The sequence below is a fragment of the Mus musculus genome, chromosome 11, assembly GCF_000001635.26.
Source record: "Mus musculus strain C57BL/6J chromosome 11, GRCm38.p6 C57BL/6J".
NCBI classification, from domain to species: Eukaryota; Metazoa; Chordata; class Mammalia; order Rodentia; family Muridae; genus Mus; species Mus musculus.
Window position 1 is genome coordinate 94156740 of NC_000077.6, and position 18642 is coordinate 94175381.

At 51.2% G+C, this 18642-nt stretch overlaps 1 long non-coding RNA gene across 5 annotated transcripts in view, besides 1 other annotated feature; it reads right to left on the bottom strand.

The window, feature by feature from the left end:
- The window catches only part of Gm35338, a 32278-nt gene extending 16346 nt beyond the window's left edge, over window positions 1-15932 (bottom strand). The window contains exons 1-3 of one of the 5 annotated variants that reach the window (XR_001780295.2): window positions 5498-5833; window positions 3804-3976; window positions 403-571 (exon numbers count right to left, since the gene is read on the bottom strand). This is a non-coding gene — a long non-coding RNA (predicted gene, 35338). Of the gene's footprint in view, window positions 1-402; window positions 572-3803; window positions 5834-15578 lie in introns of those variants that run through there. The other 4 variants (XR_001780294.2, XR_880138.2, XR_001780296.2 and 1 more) reach the window with 4 other exon arrangements.
- Window positions 1916-5438: an enhancer, noted in NCBI's record as "VISTA enhancer mm1496". NCBI's record gives its function as "enhancer in: hindbrain (rhombencephalon)[3/6] | forebrain[3/6]" and the evidence as "EXISTENCE:transgenic organism evidence [ECO:0001131][PMID:17130149]".
- Window positions 15933-18642: the final 2710 nt, after the last annotated feature.

Here is an 18642-nt window from a genome sequence, read left to right on the forward strand (position 1 = left end):
CAAGGTTCTCTTTGAAAGCAAACAAGCAAATAAGAGAACTTCCAGAGGGAGAGAAATTCCACCATCCATAATAGCTGACCGCCTCCTCAGAGAGACTAGCGCGAGAGGCAGCCCTTTGGAAAAACCTGCTTTACAGTGATCCCAGCTCTTGGGGCGGAAGCTGGTCTCCGTGGGATCTAGACTAAGTTACGTGTGAAGCCTCAGTTCCAGATCTTGCAAAATGGAAAAACCATGATCCTATCTCCTGCTCTGGCTCCTGTTTGGTTAAAGACTCAAATGCAAGGAACGTGGAAGGGAATGAAAACCCTAAGCGCCTTAGGCCTTCCTTTGGAGGCAGTATTTTGAAGATAACCCCACATACACTCCTCAACCCCAAATGCAAGGCTATAAGCAGATATTTACCATGATCGTCCAGGTCCCAGTGGGTGCCCTTTGCCTCCTACAAGGCTTTCTCCTTATTGCTGGCAAAACTCCATACTTCAGGTAGTGGCCAAAATCTCAGATAGATCCCCTGGGACCTTCGAAGGCGTCTGTGGGCAGATCCAGCTGGTGCCACCTTCTTTGATGCCACCTAGGGTCACACAAAGGGCCCCAGGTTTCCACCATTAAACTCTGGTTTGTCCCTTTGAAGAAAGAGTCTACAGAAAGGTTCACAACAGAAATGCAGAGGCGTGACTTCAGCAAGGCCAATGTTAACATTTAGATGGGAAATCGCAACCCGCATGGAGCTCATTTGACCTCCACAGGCTTTTTACGCATCGGATTCCCCGCCCCCCCCCCAAAGCCACAATCCATCTTGTTCCGGCAGGCGGCTGCTTGGCTATGGCAGGACAGGTTGTGGCAGTTTCCATAGCCTGGGCCCCTGAGGGATCCTCACAAGAAAGCCTCAGGCTTCCAGGGCCGGGGCTCTGAGCTGCAGCTTGGATCAGGAAGCCTGGAAACAGAGAGTTCCTTCTTGCCCAGATTTTGGAGACCCAGGAAGATTTTACACCTCCCATTGGTGTGGAGAGGATTCCCCCAGTCGGTAAGAGCCATGGCTGGGCAGTCATCTGGTTTTCCAAAGCATTGTTTGCATCCCCTGTCTGTTTGGGGCATGATCCGATAGGGACTTAAGGGGACTTAAGCCATTGAGTTCCCTCAACAGAGCCAGATGTGGTGGTATATGCCTATAATCCCATCATTCAGGAGGCTGAGGCGGGAGGATTGAAAGTTTATTGCCAGCCTGGGCTACAGGGTGAGTTCTAGATTAATCCGGGTTATATAATGAGACCCTTTAAAAAAGAAAAGAAAAGAAAAGAAAAGAAAAGAAGAGAAGAGAAGAGAAGAGAAGAGAAGAGAAGAGAAGAGAAGAGAAGAGAAAAGAAAAGAAAAGAAAAGAAAAGAAAAGAAAAGAAAAGAAAAGAAAAGAAAAGAAAAGAAAAGAAAAGAAAAAAGCCAGGCAGTGGTGGCACACGCCTTTAACCCCAGCACTTGGGAGGCAGAGGCAGGCAGATTTCTGAGTTCGAGGCCAGCCTGGTCTACAGAGTGAGTTCCAGGACAGCCAGGGCTACACAGAGAAACCCTGTCTCGAAAAAGCAAAAACCAAACCAAACCAAAACCATAAGATAATAAAAGATATCCTCCCAGCTGCCTGTGTCTGTGTAAAAAGTATCTTGTCCCCATTTATGGATGACTAAACTGAGGTTTGGCTAAGCCAGCTCACAGGGCTACCCCACCCTTGTGGACAATGTGTACCCTCATTTCTTCCTCTCAGTTCTCCAGGCTGCTTGTTGCCCCAAAGACGAAGTTCAAAGGCCTGGGTAAGACTGTCATCTGTGACCTTTGGTCACCCTGGACTTTCTCACCGAGGTCTGTGTCTCCAGGGGGTGCCCCTGCCCCCCGCCAGGACTATGAGCTTTGGCAGCCTCACGGGGGCACTTTTCACTGGTCCTGGGCATGCCCCTGTGGGGAGGGCAGGTGTCGAAGCCGACCTCCGCCCCAGCCTCCCTTCCTGCTGTCTAGAAGCCATGTGCTCTCAAGCTCGGTGCTCGCATTCCTTGGGAGTCTCTGTTACCAAAACACGGTCTTAAAGTACAGGAAGTTTGGAAAATGGAACAAAGGTGTTTGTCACAGTGCCACGGGCTGAGCTAGCGCTGACCACCGTTGCTGATGGCAGTTTTCCTCGCTGCTGTGTGGGCAGAAGTCCTGGTGAGCTGCCTGGTTTTCATACATTTTTTTTTCCTTCATCCTTTTTGGCTTGTTTGGGACCTTTGGAAGCAGGGGGAAAGCCTTCATAGCACAAAGCACAGATGTCAGGAAATACTTGCTTCAGGAAAGAATGGCAGGCAGAGGTGGGTCACGGTTGGTCCAGATGCTGTCTGGCTGTAGGCAGGCGCACCCAGTACGGCCTGAGAACCCCATAGCCATTCACCCCACAACCCTTTCTGACATCATACCATGTGACTTGGTAGACCTTCAACAGAGACACACGGGTGACGGAGGAGGAGCCCAGGCTCAGGGCAGAAGGACATACCGAGAGTCTGTCTCCTCCCAGCCTGAACAAGTAGCCTAGCCCACAGGATTGTAGAGCAGGAGCCCTCCCCTTCAGCCCCCTGGGAAGTTAAGGAAGAAGGTGACCAAGAAAGCAGGAAGGCTCCGGGTGAACCCAGGAACGCCATGGCCTTCATTCAGCTCTAAGCATGAGACTCTGTCATTTGCCAGCAAAGGTCATGAAGTTTCTTCCTGGAGGTTTCTAAGAACAGGGGCACGGGGAAGATTTTATGCACCATGTCAAGGGCCTGCTAGCCACAGGCACTGGCAAGGAACAGGGGCCTTTTAAATGACCTAGGAGCGAAGAGGCCCCTGCAGCTTCTAGGACAAAAGAGGGTGTGACTTGAAGCTGGGATGGAGGTGGCCTTGTAGACATTAGCCAGGACACTGGCTTTCCTTACTAGCCAATAGCTTCTGGAGCCTCTGTAGGCAGCCAGGAGGGAGGGGCAGACTCTGTGGCAATCCCTTGGCTGAGATCCGGGTGTTGGAGGGCCTGGTAGACAGAGCAGGATTACTCTATAAAGATAGAGTAGTATTCTTTCTCTAAAACCGATAGATCCCAGGCTGCGGGGGGGCCAACCTGGATTGAAAAGGCCTCAGCGAGGGAACTTGGACCGCCCCCATTTTGAATCTAAACTGTGTTAGGCACAAACGGGTAACCAGGAGAAAGCAATAAGAAAAACAAAGAGGTAAACAAGCCAGAGATAGCAGCACACACCTGCAATCTCAGTGCTCTGGAGGCTGAGACAGGGGGATTTCAAGTTCAAGGACAACGAGCTATATAGTGTTTGAAAGAAACCCAAATCCCACGCCACCACCAGTGACAGAATTGGAAGTACAGAAGGCACCCTGTTTCTTCTGTCCCCTTCCCCGGAGTTGCTGGGAGGATTCTGAGAGCCAAGAGGGACTAAGGCAGCTAGTGTACTCCCTGGGGGCTTCTTTCTTCAGCAGTGATTCTCAGAGTGACTTACACTCAAACAGCCAAACCACCAATTCCTCTTCACACCCTGCCGAGCTTGTCTGCCCTTTCACAAGATCCAGGCCCTGCAGATACAGGGGTCAGAATCCCGCTAACCACGCTCAAAGGTAATTGGCATCAGGGGTTTTGAACAGGTCTCCATCCCCTCTTAAATGCCACACCCCTCACCGCTGCCACCCCCCCACCCCAGCAGAGATTACAGCTGCAGCCCCGTCTCTCCTGCTGTGCTGTGAGTGGTGGTTTCTGGGATGCAGTGTGGGGTTTTGTCTGCCTTCCCTGCCCTGTGCCAACTCACCCAGCAGGCCTCACTGCCTTGGCAACGCATTGCAAAGTCCACACAAAGGGAAACTGCTCAGGGGAGGTTGGTCCTGCCTGACGCCTGGAGAGAGTTTCCATGGCAACGATGACATCACTAGACTCGTTTGGCTACGGAGCCAGGCTCTGAATGGAGGCGCCTGGGTGTTCACACTGCAGAGATGTGGAGAAAGGCTTGTCGGGGACTCGCCAGCCATGCTGGAGTAGACGGGCCTGTTGAGAATTCCATACGGAGCCCTGCCCTTGGCTTGCAGTGAGGGCTTGTCAGTCTCCTCACCTACAAAGGGAACCTACAGTCTATTTAAGTGAGGGTGGACTGAAACCGTGCATACTCTGCAGGCCTGGGGTGGGGGTGGGGCACACTGTGACGTCTCCTATGCTGGCACCTTTAAGTGATTTCCAGGGAAATGTGGGAGCAGCCCGAGCTCTTGACCACTGGGCTCCTTCGTGTTTTATCCCTCGGTGAGCCTGTGCTTGCGTGGAGAGAAGTCACAATCAATTATCAGTGGTCGAATCCTCGCCCCTGCCTTAGCAGGGAGGGAGGGATGGAATGGGATGTGGAGAGATAAAGAAGGAAGACTTTAGGGGCTGGATGGTGGCTCAGAGCTTTTCTGGGTTTTCACGCTCAGTTCTAAGATAGTGAGTCCAGACCCAGCAGGAAGGCGTGCCAGGCACAGGTGCCTCCCTCCCTGCACCGGGGCGGGGGGCACGGGGTCGCACCAAGGCGGGGGCAGGGGTGGGCGTGGGGTCTGGGATGCAGACAAGAGTATCCCTGGGCTTCTGTGTGGGCCCCTTGGGTGGAGTTGCCTCTGCTTTTTACCCAGTAGGCAAAACCCTGAGCCTTCTGCAGGAAATGAATAGTCAGAAGCACAAGGCTAGAGGGGCGGGACTTTTTGAGGTCAGCGAGTCTGGACTCTGCCTGCTGGGTGTGCCAGGCAAAAGGGAAACCAGGCTACAGGGAACAGAGAGTCCAAAGCAGGCTTCCTCGTTACGCGTATGTCCAGAAGGTTTTCTAGGCCATATACCTTCCCAAACTCTGACTAAGGTCCCCATCCCCACCCTACCTTAGTACACATGGTGGTGAGGGCCCCCAAGTCCTTAGTCACACAGCTGGGGCCAATTCTAGGTGGATTCAAATGTCCACCTAGCTATCTGCTGCCCAGCTCACTCCTGCCACTATATTTTGTCCCTTAGGGCTGTCTTCATAGGGTCTGGGAACTTCTCAAATTATCCACCTGCAAGGATATTTTATTTAACTTAAAGCTCAGGGTGGCCTTGAAACTCACTATGTAGCCAAGGGTACTGTGACCTTGAGCTCTGGATCCCCTCTGCTTCTAACTCCAGAGTAGTGAAATTTCAGCTGGAAGACACCCTGACCCAGTTTATGCAGTGCTGGGAATTGAACCCAGGGCTTCTTGCATGCCAGGCAAGCATTCTACCCCCCAGGCCTGGGCTTGACTTATTTCTGCCATTCTACTCAATTTCCACCGAGAGCCACCCTCTCTAGATGCTCGCTCACCTCCCACTCTCAGTTCCGTCTGGGGGCAGAGGATACCTGGGTTGAAGGCCACCATGCTTATAGGACAGCCCCAGCCCGACCGACACAGGTTCAGAAGGTTGTAGACCCTTGTCCTGCTCCCCTCACCCGACCCACCCAGGAGCCCCTTCTTTTACCTCCAAGGTGAGGAGAGATATCTACATGCTCCCTGGGGTGGCACAGTTCCATCGGTCACCTCCTAGCTCCCTGGTAAACAAGGGTGAGCTCCCTGGATATGCACCATGCTCTGCTCTGGTCTCTCGGCCTTTGCCCCTCTTGGCCCATGGACACCTCTGGCTCAGCTGGCTTGTGTACCACGGCATTGTTTGATTTCAAACCGGTTCTATAAAGGTGGCTCCAGTCCAGTGTCCTGGACGTGGCACTGTCACCCATTGGGTGCCCTGGAAAAAACAGGTAGGGGAGAACAGGAAAACCAGAAGCCTTGTGGAAAGCAACATACTTTCTTTTCTTTCTTTCTTTCTTTCTTTCTTTCTTTCTTTCTTTCTTTCTTTCTTTCCTTCTTTCTCTCTCTCTTTCTTTCTTTCTCTCTTCCTCTCTTTTTGTTGTTGTTGTTTTTGTTGTTTTTTGTTTTGTTTTGTTTTTGTTGTTGTTATAGACAGGGTTTCTCTGTGTAGCCCTGGCTGTCCTGGAACTCACTCTGTAAACCAGGCTGGCCTTGAACTCAGAAATCTGCCTGCCTCTGCCTCCTGATCACTGGAATTAAAGGCGTGTGCCACCACTGCCCGGCTAGTAACACGCTTTCTGAGACAGAAGCACAGGACCGCAGAAACAAACTGTGTGGCTGCGACACACTCTTTCTCAAAGCAGAAGGCAGTGTTGGCTGCCTCGTGGAACTGGACTCATGAAAAGATGGTGGTCAGCCTTGGGTCCTGGAAACCAGCCACACTCTTCCCCTTTGCCTCAGAGATGGAGGAACTGTGTCAATGGCAGCAGGAGGCTCCCCACTCATTAGAGTAATAGGACCTTGTGTCTCCACCCTTGGACAGGTGGCCCAAGGTGTATAGCGCCTGGTATCCCTCTCCGTGAAGACATCTGGGGAAAATCCCAGCACACCCCACCCAGGCCACCTGCTCTGCCCTTAACCCACACTCAGCTGGTTAAAAGCTGTGGGGTGGGGCTCCATTCCTATTTCTTTGACCTGAGAGTAGAGGCTCCACTGCTGATTTACATAACAAGGTTTCACATGGCAACCAAATCGGCTTTCAGGGTAGCAGAACTCAGGCTGTGGCCTGCTGTGGGCAGCTGTCCTTGGTTCAACCTCCCCATGGCCCCAGATCCACCTCCTACTAGCTTTTGAAAATTCTTCAGTAAAGACACCATCACCCCAGCCTGGCATCAAGGGGCCCCATGAATGGTGAGCCTGCCCTGTCTCTCATGGGGAATCCTAGGTCACCTGCTCCTCTGAGGCTGACGGAGAGCCCTGGGCGGGACTCCCGAGGGCCCACTGTGTGCCAGGCCCCACCCAAGGCTCTTTCACACACATTAAATCATCACTCCGTCACAAGTCCCGCTGAGGGAGGTAGTCATTGCCATGGAAGCAAGAAAGCAAGTGAGTCCCAGCTAGGGCTCCATGGGGACAGAAGTGACCCAGGCCTGGCTGATGAGCGGGTTATCTTTGAGAAGATGCAGTGCCCTCCCAGTTGCTCACTGTCTGGGAGGGGATGGAATTAGCACCTTCATCTCTAATTCTCAAGGTTCCGTGGATGCTGTCCTCTGCTCGGCTGGCATGGCAGGCCTCTTTCTCCCTTCTGTCTCCTTATAGCGTTGGCACCCACTGAGGCTGGGCCGGTAGGTGACAGGACATACCTACCATATTCAGGAAATGCTGCCTGAAAACAGCCATCAGAGCTGATGCTGCTGTTTGTTCTTGGGGCGTGCAAACCATCCCATGATCCAGACAGGCCGTCTATTCTCCAAGTCAAGGGAAGCCATTCTACTTTACAGCACAGAAGCACATACCTACAATCTCAGCATTGGAGAGGAGACGCCAAGGCAGGCGGGTCTCCAGGTTGTCTCCAGGCTGAGTATGGGAGTAAGAAGAGAAGAAAAGGAAGGGGGAGGGAAGGAGAGATGGCTCAGCAAGCAAAAGTGCCTGATACAGAGCCTGATGATTTGAGCTGGAGCCTTGGAATGAGTTTGAACCCTGGGCCCGACGTGGCGGAAGGAAAGCCCCAACTCCTCAAAAATGCCCTCTTGACTTTCACAAATGCACTGTGGCACACACATGCCCCGCCCCATGTAGATTAAAATGTAATTAAAGGAGAAGAAGAAAGAGAGAGGAAGAAAAAGGCTGTACGAGGGAAAGCGACTCGGTCTGTATAGAGTGCGTGTCTAGCATGCATGAGGCCCTGGGTTCGATCCTCAGCATCGGATAGCTGGTGACTCACACTGTGGGGGTGGAAGCAGGAGAAAAGTTAGTTTAGGATCATCCTCAGGTACAGCTACAGAGAGTTCCAGGCCAGCCTGTGCTGCATGAGATCTGTCTCTAAAACAGATCCCACAACGTTGTTCTCTGAGCCCCACATATGTGCCACGATGTTCATGAGCCCACACAAACACACATATGTAAAACCATATATATTTCTCCCTGTAATGTGTTCTGAAACTCACTTTGTAGACCAGGCTGGCCTCGAACTCAAAGATCTGCCTGCCTCTGCCTCCCAAGCACTGATATTAAAGGTGTGTGCCACCACGCCTGGCTAAATATAATTGTAAAAATAAAAACAAAAAGAAATTTGGTTTTGTGTCTAGAGTTTTCACTGGAACTTTGACACTTGTCACAAAGTCCCCCATGTTGTCTTTCCTTGTCTACTGAAGGATGTCCTGCCTATTAGGACATTGTGTGGGAGGGGATGAGGCCCTGGGACATAGAACAGAGGGAGAGGCCTCTCTAGCCTGACACATGACTTTAGCCCAGGCCCACCAAGAATATTCGCTGTTTGAGAAGCAGACCTCTCCAATGTCAGGGAAAGCCTCGGCCCCTGCCCTAACCTGCTCAACTTCTGGCTCAGCTATGTCTAGACAGACCTGAATGACTCAGAAGTGAGCTCACAAGGTTCTGCCTCAGTTGTACCACCTGTAAAATGGGCATAGCAGCTCTCGGTTAAGAAATCCCACAATGAAAGGCCTTTGGTGGTTGTACTCTGTCATTAAATGGTCAGTCTTCCTGGCTCTTACTCACCTGGCTAGGAAGGCATATGAAAGGGAAAGATCTGAGGAAGGAATAGAAGACAGAAATGCTGGGCCTGGTGGGTCACACCTGTCACCCCAGCATTCGGGGGACTGGGGGTCCAGGATCACCAACAGTTCAAAACCAGTCTGGACTACACACTATGCTCCAGGGCATCCTGAACTACTGAGTGAGACCGTTTCAAATAAAGAAAAGAAGAGAAGGGACTGGTGAGATGGCTCAGTGGGAAAAGGAGCTTGCAGTGCAAGCCTGAGAACCTGGGTTGGAAACCCCAGAGCCCACATTTAAAAACAAAAATCAATCTCTATTATTGGGTTTACTCAAGGAAATGGAGCTGAGAGTCACAGAGCAGGCATGAAACATCTTCCTTTATCTGCCACACTTGTGAGGATGGGCACACACAGATGCACAGACCACAAAAATGAGCAGTGTGGGGCAGGGAGAGAGAGAGAGAGAGAGAGAGAGAGAGAGAGAGAGAGAGAGAGAGAGAGAGAGAGAGAGAGAGAGAGAAGAAAGAACTGGTGGCGAGAATTCCTTGTCACCAAGACAAGTTACCATTTAACCAACCTATGGGAACCGGGGCCAAACTCTCCAAATGACAAAACAACAGGGCCTGTTTGCTGGGTTAAATAGCCCAGCGGAGCCTGGAGTATGACTCTCCTCCCACAACCTCCCACCAGCCTTGTGCCCTGCCCAGTCCTGCGAGGTGACTTGGGCAGTATGGGGGGAGAGGTGACTTGGAGAGGCAGAATTAAGGTCTAAGGGCAACCAACATTTAAATAGGGGTGAATTGGGCTAGGTGTGGCTCCATTGGTGTGCTAGAAGCCCTGGGTTCCATCCCCAGCACCGCGTAAGTCTTCCGTGAATCAATCCAGTGATCATTGCTTTTAGTCCCAGCAGTCAGGAGGTGGAGGCGGGAGAATCAGAGTTTCAAGGTCATCTGTGCCTACTTTAGACAGTGTGGATTACAGGCAAAGACCGAGGTGGAAAGAGAAAGAACTGAGGGGCTGGGAAGCAGGGATGGACTGATGGAGCAGTTGCTTCATCAGGTTTCCCTTGCCCCACAGTTGAGGGTTAGTCCCACAGGTCCCCCTCATCTCTGATTCCCAACAGCCTGGCGTTTACTGCTGGGCTCTGGCTCTTCTCTCCAGGAACCCCAAAAGGGTGAAGGAACGCAGGGTTTATCAAGTGTTTGTGTGGGGATATCTTTTGCTATATTTAAGGGGAAAAAAATCCATGTCTGCAGCGGGATCATATTATATTTGTCCTCCTTAAAGTTTTAAATACGTTTACATGGTAACGTATCTTATATTTAGAGGAAAGTACAGGGGAATCCATCAGGTAGCCAAATACCCACTGCTAAGCCTAAACAAATGGCAACGTTGGGCCGTATTCCCTTTAGGTCTCTTTCAGTGAATTTTAAATATTAACCGCAGAACTGAGACCACCTCCTAGTCCTCACCTCTTCTCTCCAGAGGAGACTGTGACCTGGGAACTGGTTGCTGCGTTCTCATAACCACACGTCAGACAGCTCTGTGCTCTACTGTGGCCATAGTTCTGCATGTTCAGCATATGACGAATGTGACGGGCGAACATGCAGGCTGCAGAGCCTGTGATGTACCTCCGTGGGTAGAATGTTTGCTTAGCATGTTGAAGCCCTGGCTTTGACACCCCCTCCCCCCAAGCGCTGCATTTAACTGGACGTGATAGGACAAATCTGTAGTCCCTGCACTGAGGAGGCAAAACCACCATAAGGATCAGGAGTTCAAGGTTATGGTTGGCTACAGAGAGTTTGAGGTCAACCTGGGCTACGTGAGACCATGTCAGGGGGAAGGCAGGCAGGCAGGCTGGCTGGTTGGCTGGATGTGTGTCCATACTATAGGTCTACCCTGGGAGTTTCCCATAGACAGGAGCTGGGATGGCTACAGGCTCGCTCTCTCAACACTGCGGTCCCCCTCTCTGTGGTTTATGCCCTGGGCTTCAACATGCCATTCCTTTTTGGAATCTGGGACTCATTGCTGGAAAGTAGTGAGCTTAAAGGAAACCCTCACCTAACAGACAAGAGCCTGGCTCCCAGGGAGAGGAAGCAGCTTCCTCCAGGCCACACAACTAGCAGAATGGCAGGGCCTTCTGATGCCCTGGGGCTCTGACCTTTCTTACAGGCCAATAAGGAAAGACAGACACATGGTCACCCAGGCCCAAGGGATGACTTACTTTATCCTATTTCTGACAAAGACAAATAGGCCAGAGGAGGCCAAATAACTTCATCTATGAGGAATAGCCGGCTACAATACGAAGATCTAGACTGGTGCTGCCCGGTGCGGCTGCCCTGAGCCATGTGTGGTTGTTGGTGTCGGGGAAGGAGTTAGTGTAAGCTGAGGTTGGTTGAGAGAATAGGATTCCAATCACATTTGTTCTTTTGTTGTGGTGCCTGGGATTGAACCCAAAGCCTGTGGCCCTGGCCCAAGAATACTGCATACAAGATTTGGAAGACTTCATACAAAAAATATATATCTAAAGGTGCTCTTTATTTTTATGTGGGTTGTCTAGGGAAACAAAATTCTAAATATGTTAGGTAAAATACATCCCTACAGTTAATTTTGCCTGGTTTTGTTTTTACTTTAAAAAGCACAGCTATTAACAAATTCCCCCTCTCTAAGTAGTTTACATCAGATAAACAGAATTGCCCTTGACCTTCCAACAGTGGCCAGAAGACTGGGGGGGGGGGGGGAGGTGACCTCCACTTCATCTCCACCTTCTGGCTCCTGGCATCCAGACCTGGCAAATCTGGATCATGCTAGAATCTCTCCTAGACCATGCTACTTTCTTCTTAGGGATCTGAGAGGAGTGTCTGTTGAGCCACACCTCCTCATTCAAAATTGAATGTTGAATCTGGGCTTCCTCCTGGGCCTGCACAACACTTGGTCTTGAGGGGTTGATCCTGCCCAGGTGCAGGGTGTCTCCCAGGGAAGGAATACATGAAGGCCCCTGAAGAGACCGATGGCTCTAGGAAGGCCTGAGTCTCTGGGGACAGTGACTCTGCATTGACATCATGGGAGATGCCCACCCTGGTGGACCAATCGTGTGCCTTCTTTCTGCCTTGCACCATTGCCCAGGCTCTGCCGTTCCAGCCAATTATTTTCTTCCTCCGAGCTGGCAAGACATGACACTTTCCTATTGGAAATGTCCTTCTGTTGTCTCCCTGAACAGCTGGGAGTTGTCAGCCGGCCACTTTTCCCACTGCAGGCAAATGGGGGGGGGGGGGCACACATATAATCAGGAGAAAAAAATACTGTGCTGTTCAGTGCATGAGGCATGTAGAAACTGTTCCTCCCTCTCAGGAGAATAGACTCCACATAGAAACAACTGGGGAGGGATCAGTCTATTGGGGACAAAAATACAAATAACACAACAGAGCTGGATGGTGGCACACACTTTTAATCCCAGCATTTGGGAGGCAGAGGCAGGCAAATCTTTGTTAGTTCAAGCCCAGCCTGGTCTACAGCCAGGGCTGCACAGTGAAACTCTGTGAAAAAAAAAAAAAAGGCAGAACAAAACAAACAAACAAATAAAAACCACTAAGCCACAACAGGTATCCTCACTAGCAGATGTTTATGAATGTGTGCATGTGTGCACCCATGTGTCACAAAAAAATAACACAGATGTACACAGATACTCATGTAATCACACAGTTGTTTGCTTGGTTTTATTTTTTTAAAGATTGACACCTGATCTATCTTTCACCCTTTGCATATCCAAAGTTGCTGGTCAGAAGTCCTGGAACCTTCCCTGCAGCCTGGCCAGTCTCAAGATAACTGGAATTCCACAAAAACACTTCCCTGGCAGGGCGGTGGTGGCGCACGCCTTTAATCCCAGCACTTGGGAGGCAGAGGCAGACGGATTTCTGAGTTCGGGACCAGCCTGGTGTACAGAGTGAGTTCCAGATCAGACAGGGCTACACAGAGAAACCCTGTCTTTAAAAACAAAACAAACAAACAAACAAGAAGAAGAAGAAGGAGGGGGAGGAGGAGGGAGAGGGGGAGGGGGAGAGGGAGGGGGAGGAGGAGGAGGAGGAGGAGGAGAAGGAGAAGAAGAAGAAGAAGAAGAAGAAGAAGAAGAAGAAGAAGAAGAAGAAGAAGAAGAAAGAGAGAAAGAGAAGAAAACAAAAGCAAACAAAACCCCCCCCGCTTCCCTGGAAATCTGCTTTCTAATTACGAGAAGGTTGTCAACAGACGACTCTGCTCTAGAGACCAAGGAGGTCACTGTCGTCACCATATAAGCCATCTAACAGAGCTCATCAGACACACAACTAAGGAGATGTTCATCACTGCACATCGTGGGAGTTAGATAGGAACTCAGAGCAGTTTTCTAGAAAGGATGGTGATTATACTGCCATTGCCTTTTGTCACTCGACATTGAGACATTTGTCTCTTGTTACTTCCGTGGGGCTCTGATGAAGTTTCCTGTGGGTTTCTGTGTTGTTTCTCCATCATTACCACCCACCCTCCCCAACCATCTCCGCCCAGCCCACAGGCCAAGAACAAAAAGCTCTTATTGTCGGCCTGCCCTGCACAACTATGCAGGATTCTGGGTTCTGATGAGTAGCTACCCCTCATCAACATCCCCAAGAATGGAGGGGAAACCCCAAATCAAACCAAACAGTGACTCCAGTGGGTGGTGGCACATTCCTGTAATCCTAGTACCTGTGAAGTGGAGGAAGGGCGGGTAGGAGTCGGAGGCCAGCCTCAGTTACACAGAGTTCAAAGCCAGCCCAGACTATGTGAGGTCCAGGCTCAAACAAAGACAGGAAAATTTACAGGGAAGATAAGTTCAGGGTCCTTGTGCTGTCCTCGGTGACAGATTAGGATGAAGCTCTAACTGAGTAGCCTGCCTCTTGCCTTGTCCCTGGCTGGCATATGCTCTCTATACTCTGGGGACACCCTAGTATAGTATAGTATAGTATAGTATAGTATAGTATAGTATAGTATAGCATAGCATAGCATAGCATAGCATAGCATAGCATAGCATAGCATAGCATAGCATAGCATAGTGCCAGGTAGTTGGGGACAGCAAGAGCTTAGGCTGAGGGCTTGCCTAGAGGGACATGGGCTGTAGAGGGTAGGTGGGGGAAATTTTGCAGTAACGAGGACCAAATTTCAAATGGCAGTGGCTCACACTCTGGGCACCGGACCTCCAAGACTGTGGTCTCCTCTGAACCTCGGTATCTTCATCTATGAAATGGGGAGGAAAAGCGTTCAGATCCTTCTGAGAATCAAGCAAGCTGATGTCAGCGACAGTCTGATGCATGGGGGTACACTCCTGTCCCCTTCCCAGAAGGGAGCAAGAATAGAGGCAGAGATGACAAGTTTGGTAGCTCATGCATCTGGGTCAAGGAGAAGAAAAGGAGCAAGGAGGGACCCCAGCTTTCTAATGAGGCCTCTTGTTTCGTTTGCCTTGGAGGTGGAGTCTCACTCTGCAGTCCTAGCTCCGATAAGGTCTTCAGCTGGCTTCTAGACACACATCTGAAACTCCCAGCAATCCTTCTGCCTCAGCCTCCTGAAAGCTGGCATTGCAACAAGCCAGTTCCAACTCCCAGTGAGTTGTTTGTTTTGAGATAGGATCTCACTGTGTCACTCTGGCTATCCTGGGTCTATAACATGCCATGTAGATCAGGCTAGCCTTCAACTCACAGAGCCCCACCTGCCTCTGCCTCTGCCTCTGCCTCTGCCTCTGCCTCTGCCTCTGCCTCTGCCTCTGCCTCTGCCTCTGCCTCTGCCTCTGCCTCTGCCTCTGCCTCTGCCTCTGCCTCTGCCTCTGCCTCTGCCTCTGCCTCTGCCTCTGCCTCTGCCTCTGCCTCTGCCTCTGCCTCTGCCTCTGCCTCTGCCTCTGCCTCTGCCTCTGCCTCTGCCTCTGCCTCTGCCTCTGCCTCTCTGCCTCTGCCTCTCTGCCTCTGCCTCTGCCTCTGCCTCTGCCTCTGCCTCTGCCTCTGCCTCTGCCTCTGCCTCTCTGCCTCTGCCTCTGCCTCTGCCTCTGCCTCTGCCTCTGCCTCTGCCTCTCTGCCTCTGCCTCTGCCTCTGCCTCTGCCTCTGCCTCTGCCTCTGCCTCTGCCTCTGCCTCTGCCTCTGCCTCTGCCTCTGCCTCTGCCTCTGCCTCTGCCTCTGCCTCTGCCTCTGCCTCTGCCTCAAGCTGGGATCAGATATGTGTGTCACCACAACCGGCTCTTCAATCAGTCTTGATTAAGGGACACTTTGAGAGCAAAACCCCACAAATTTTTCTGAAGACTAGCTGTAGGGAACCCAAACTTCCAGAGCATGGAGAACCCCAGGGTTGCCCCAAATTTCCTCACAAAGCTTCATGTTGCCATTTCATGTTTCTTTGGGTTAGGAAAGGGTCACATCCCTGTCTGATCTACTGCTGCAGGGGTAGCGTGCCACTAGGCAGCTCCAAGTGAGAGGGAACAGGACATAAGGAAGACAAAATCCTGCCGCCTTAGCACCTTGCTCTTCCCTGTCCTCCCTTCTGTCACTAGCAGGGGACAAAGAGAGGTTATGTGTGAAGGTACTTTGTGTTCCTGTGGCAGGTGGCCAGCAGGGAACACTTGTCACCTGGCCATGCTGGGATTGCAAACCAGCAGGACAGCTTCTGGATGAGGCAGAGGGCTGAAGGGGACTCATTCTCAGCCTCTGGGACACAGGGAAGAGCCACCGTGGCCCCGGTGTGCTCCTCAGCTGGCTTTCATGTACACCGAGATCACTCAGCTATCCTGGATTGAGTTCTAGCTCTGGCCTCCTCCAGACACAAGGGGCTAGCTGCTGCCTTCCTCTGTGCCCGCCCGCCTGTGTCCTCACCTGTGAAACAGGGCCAGTGTTCAGCTTGCAATGCTATGCAGACGCACATGCAAGTCTGAGCTGCCTGCTGAATATGGTGGCTGACTCAAGAGACAGCCCATCAACCCAGGCCATTCATAAGGACTGTGTACATGCCATAACAATTCTTTCCAGAAATACCTGCTGAACGTCGGAGACAGGCCTCGCATGGTCCAGGGTGCTCTTGGAGATCTGAGCCCCGCCTTCCTGGAGGAGGCACACAAGGGTAATTCTAACCCAGCCTAGGCTACGGGAAGGGCGGTGCAGAGGGGCGTGTTCAGAGAGGGCATAGTTGGAGGAGGTGGCATTTGAGCTGGGTCTGGGTGGCACTGGGGACTGTGGGGCCAGGTAAGGTGAAGATGACTGTGGGCGCACAGAGAAAGCTGCAGAAGTAGACAGGGGATGCAAAGTTAGCCCAAGGGGGCTCCGTGTAGCCCCAGTGTAGTGTCCAGGGGCAAACATGGAGAAGGGGGTATTATTGTCCCCCAAACATGCCACTCATGTCTGCCAGTTGGATAACCTTGAGAAAGGTACTTTCTATTCCTGGGCCTCAATTTTTTTAATGTGCCCTGAATGGCCCAATGGAGTCTCCCTGTCTTTTCCTCCTGGACCTTAAGTAGTCCTCTATTTATTCTCCAGTCTGCCTCCCACACACATGAAGATTTTCGTGAGGCTGCAATGGAGGCCCCTCTGGCTCGAGAGCCGTGGGATGGTAAATGGGAGGGCTAACCTGGGGTCCAGGAGGCTGTGCAGCCCATGAGTGGAAAGGCTGAGGAGGAAGTAGCTATGGAGGTGGCAAGAGTCACTCTAAAGACTTGGAATCCCACCTTTGAGGGGCTCTGTGTGTGTGTGTGTGTGTGTGTGTGTGTGTGTGTGTGTGTGTGTGTGTGTGTTTGTATTTGAGCTCTGGGTCAGACACAGAGCCTGGGTGATTGATGGTCAAGATGTAAGGCTGGGAACTCCACCCAGAGGGAAAAGATGCATTGGTTTGGAATGACTGCCGCAGGCCACCCCGTGTGATATGGTGACAGGACACAAGCCACAGATCTGGGAGCCTTGTCCTACCTAGGACATTTGCTCTGATCCAATGAGACCCAGGGTTGTCAAGGAACAAAGAGACAGAAAGAATGGTAGGGTAGTAGCCATCCAGGGCCTCAGTTTACCCATCTGTGGAATGGAAGGATGTCTTGAGGAGTGGATTAAGGGGGCCTTCGCTTTGTACATCTCACACCAGTGGCAGAGTGGCCAGTTTCCCCGCTAGTTTCCTTGCCTACTTTAGTCCCCAGCACTCAGATCTGTTCCGTCCTGCTCCTGCAGTCATTAGCTCTTAGTCCCCACCTCCCCCCTGTTAACTGTGGCTGAGGAGCACTGAGGCTTGGAGGCGATGTGGGATAGGACCATCTGGGTAGGCTATTTTCTAACCCTAGCAGCAGAGAAGGGAGGCCTGATGGTTGACTGACGTGTTAGCCAAAGGGCCTCCTAACCCCACAAAGCAGGAGATCATCTTTATATTTTAGTTCAGCTTCCAGGCTCCTCCCTGGATCTTAAAGACTACCCATTTCTAAGTTCCCACTCCCCACCCCAGACCAGCAGCAAGGAGGAGCCCGGAGCTGCCTTTATCTCCGTAAGAGCCTAACAGACAGTGAATATTTATCTATGCAGGCTTAACAAAACGTCAAGTTCCTTACTGGAGTTTTAACAGGGTAAGCATACAAGGTTTACATCTATTCAGCAGTTCACTCAGGATTCTGTTTCGTGGCCAATGAGACCCTGACAGCTGAAGGAGAAGCCCTGACTAGATGGCCTTCCTGCCAAGCCAGCCTCTCCAATTATAATTACTGGATGGTGTTATCTGATGGCCCTGACATTTTCAGACATGGAGTCAGCTTGTGGTGTGTATGAGCATGTGTGCCTGTGTGCCTCTGTGTGTGTGTGTATGTGCTTGTGTATGTGCCTCTGTGTGTGCCTATGTGTATGCCAGTACACACTGTGTGTATGCCTGTGTGTATGTGTCTGTGAGTGTGTGTGTCTGTATGTGTGTGTCTGTATGTGTGTGTGCCTGTTTTTGTGTGTGTCTGTGTGTGTGTGTGCCTGTGTGTGTATGCCTTTGTGTGTGTGCCTGTGTGCGTGCCTATGTGTATGCCAGTATGTGTGCCTGTGTGTATATGTCTGTGAGTGTGTGTGTCTGTATGTGTGTGTGCCTATTTTTGTGTGTGCCTGTGTGTGTGTGTGCCTGTGTGTGTATGCCTTTGTGTGTGTGCCTCTGTGTGTGTGTGTGTGTGTGTGTGTTTGTGTGTGTGTGTGTGTGTGTGTGTGTGTGTGTGTGTGTAGAGGAAGAGGGGATATAGAGAGCTGGGATAATACAAAGGTCAGAATGTGACTAGGCCTGACAGCATAGTCCTGTAATCCCAACTCCTCGGGAAACTGAGGCAGAAGGATTTCATCTTCAAAGCCTGACTGGGCAACTTACTTCGATCCTGTCTCAAAACAAAAAAAGTAAAATAAAATAAAAAGAGAGCCAAAGAGATGTGTGTTGGGTGATTCTACTAAGCCTAGCATTTGGGAGCAGGATGGTCAGGAGTTCAAGGTCACTCTATAGATATAACCAGTTGGAGGCTAGCCTAGGCTACATTAAGACCCTGTCTCCAAAGCAAGCAAAGGACAACAAAACCAAACCAAACAACAGTAGCAAACCAGGAGGGCTGAGGATACAGGTTTTTGGTAGAGCTCTTGCCTAGCAAGTTCAAGGCCATCTGTTCAATCTCTAGGACAGGAAAGGGGTGGGGTAGTAAAATTGATCTTTTAAAAAAAAAAATAAATGAGATACCATGCAAGTGACAAAGTTAGGCAAGGATAACCCCTGCAAAAATGGGCCAGACCCTAAAGGTCCTGAGCCCCCAGCTCTGGGCAGCTGGTGGTCCTTCATGTGTGGGGAAGGTGAGGGATTCATTTTGTATGTTTAAGCTGTGACCAACAACCATCTGGGAGATAAGAAAGGAGATGCCTGGGAACACACAGCCTGTGAATGGAGAGATTGAGCAAGGCAGGAACACAGGTGTAGGTGACAACAGGGGCGGGGCAGGGGGGGTATGGGGGGACATTGCCAACACAGAGTGATAACCAGAAGCAGACAGAAGAGCAGGGGCTCCTGGGAACACGGAGGACTCCGTGTGGCCAGACACCTGTTGAGCCAGACCCATTGGGC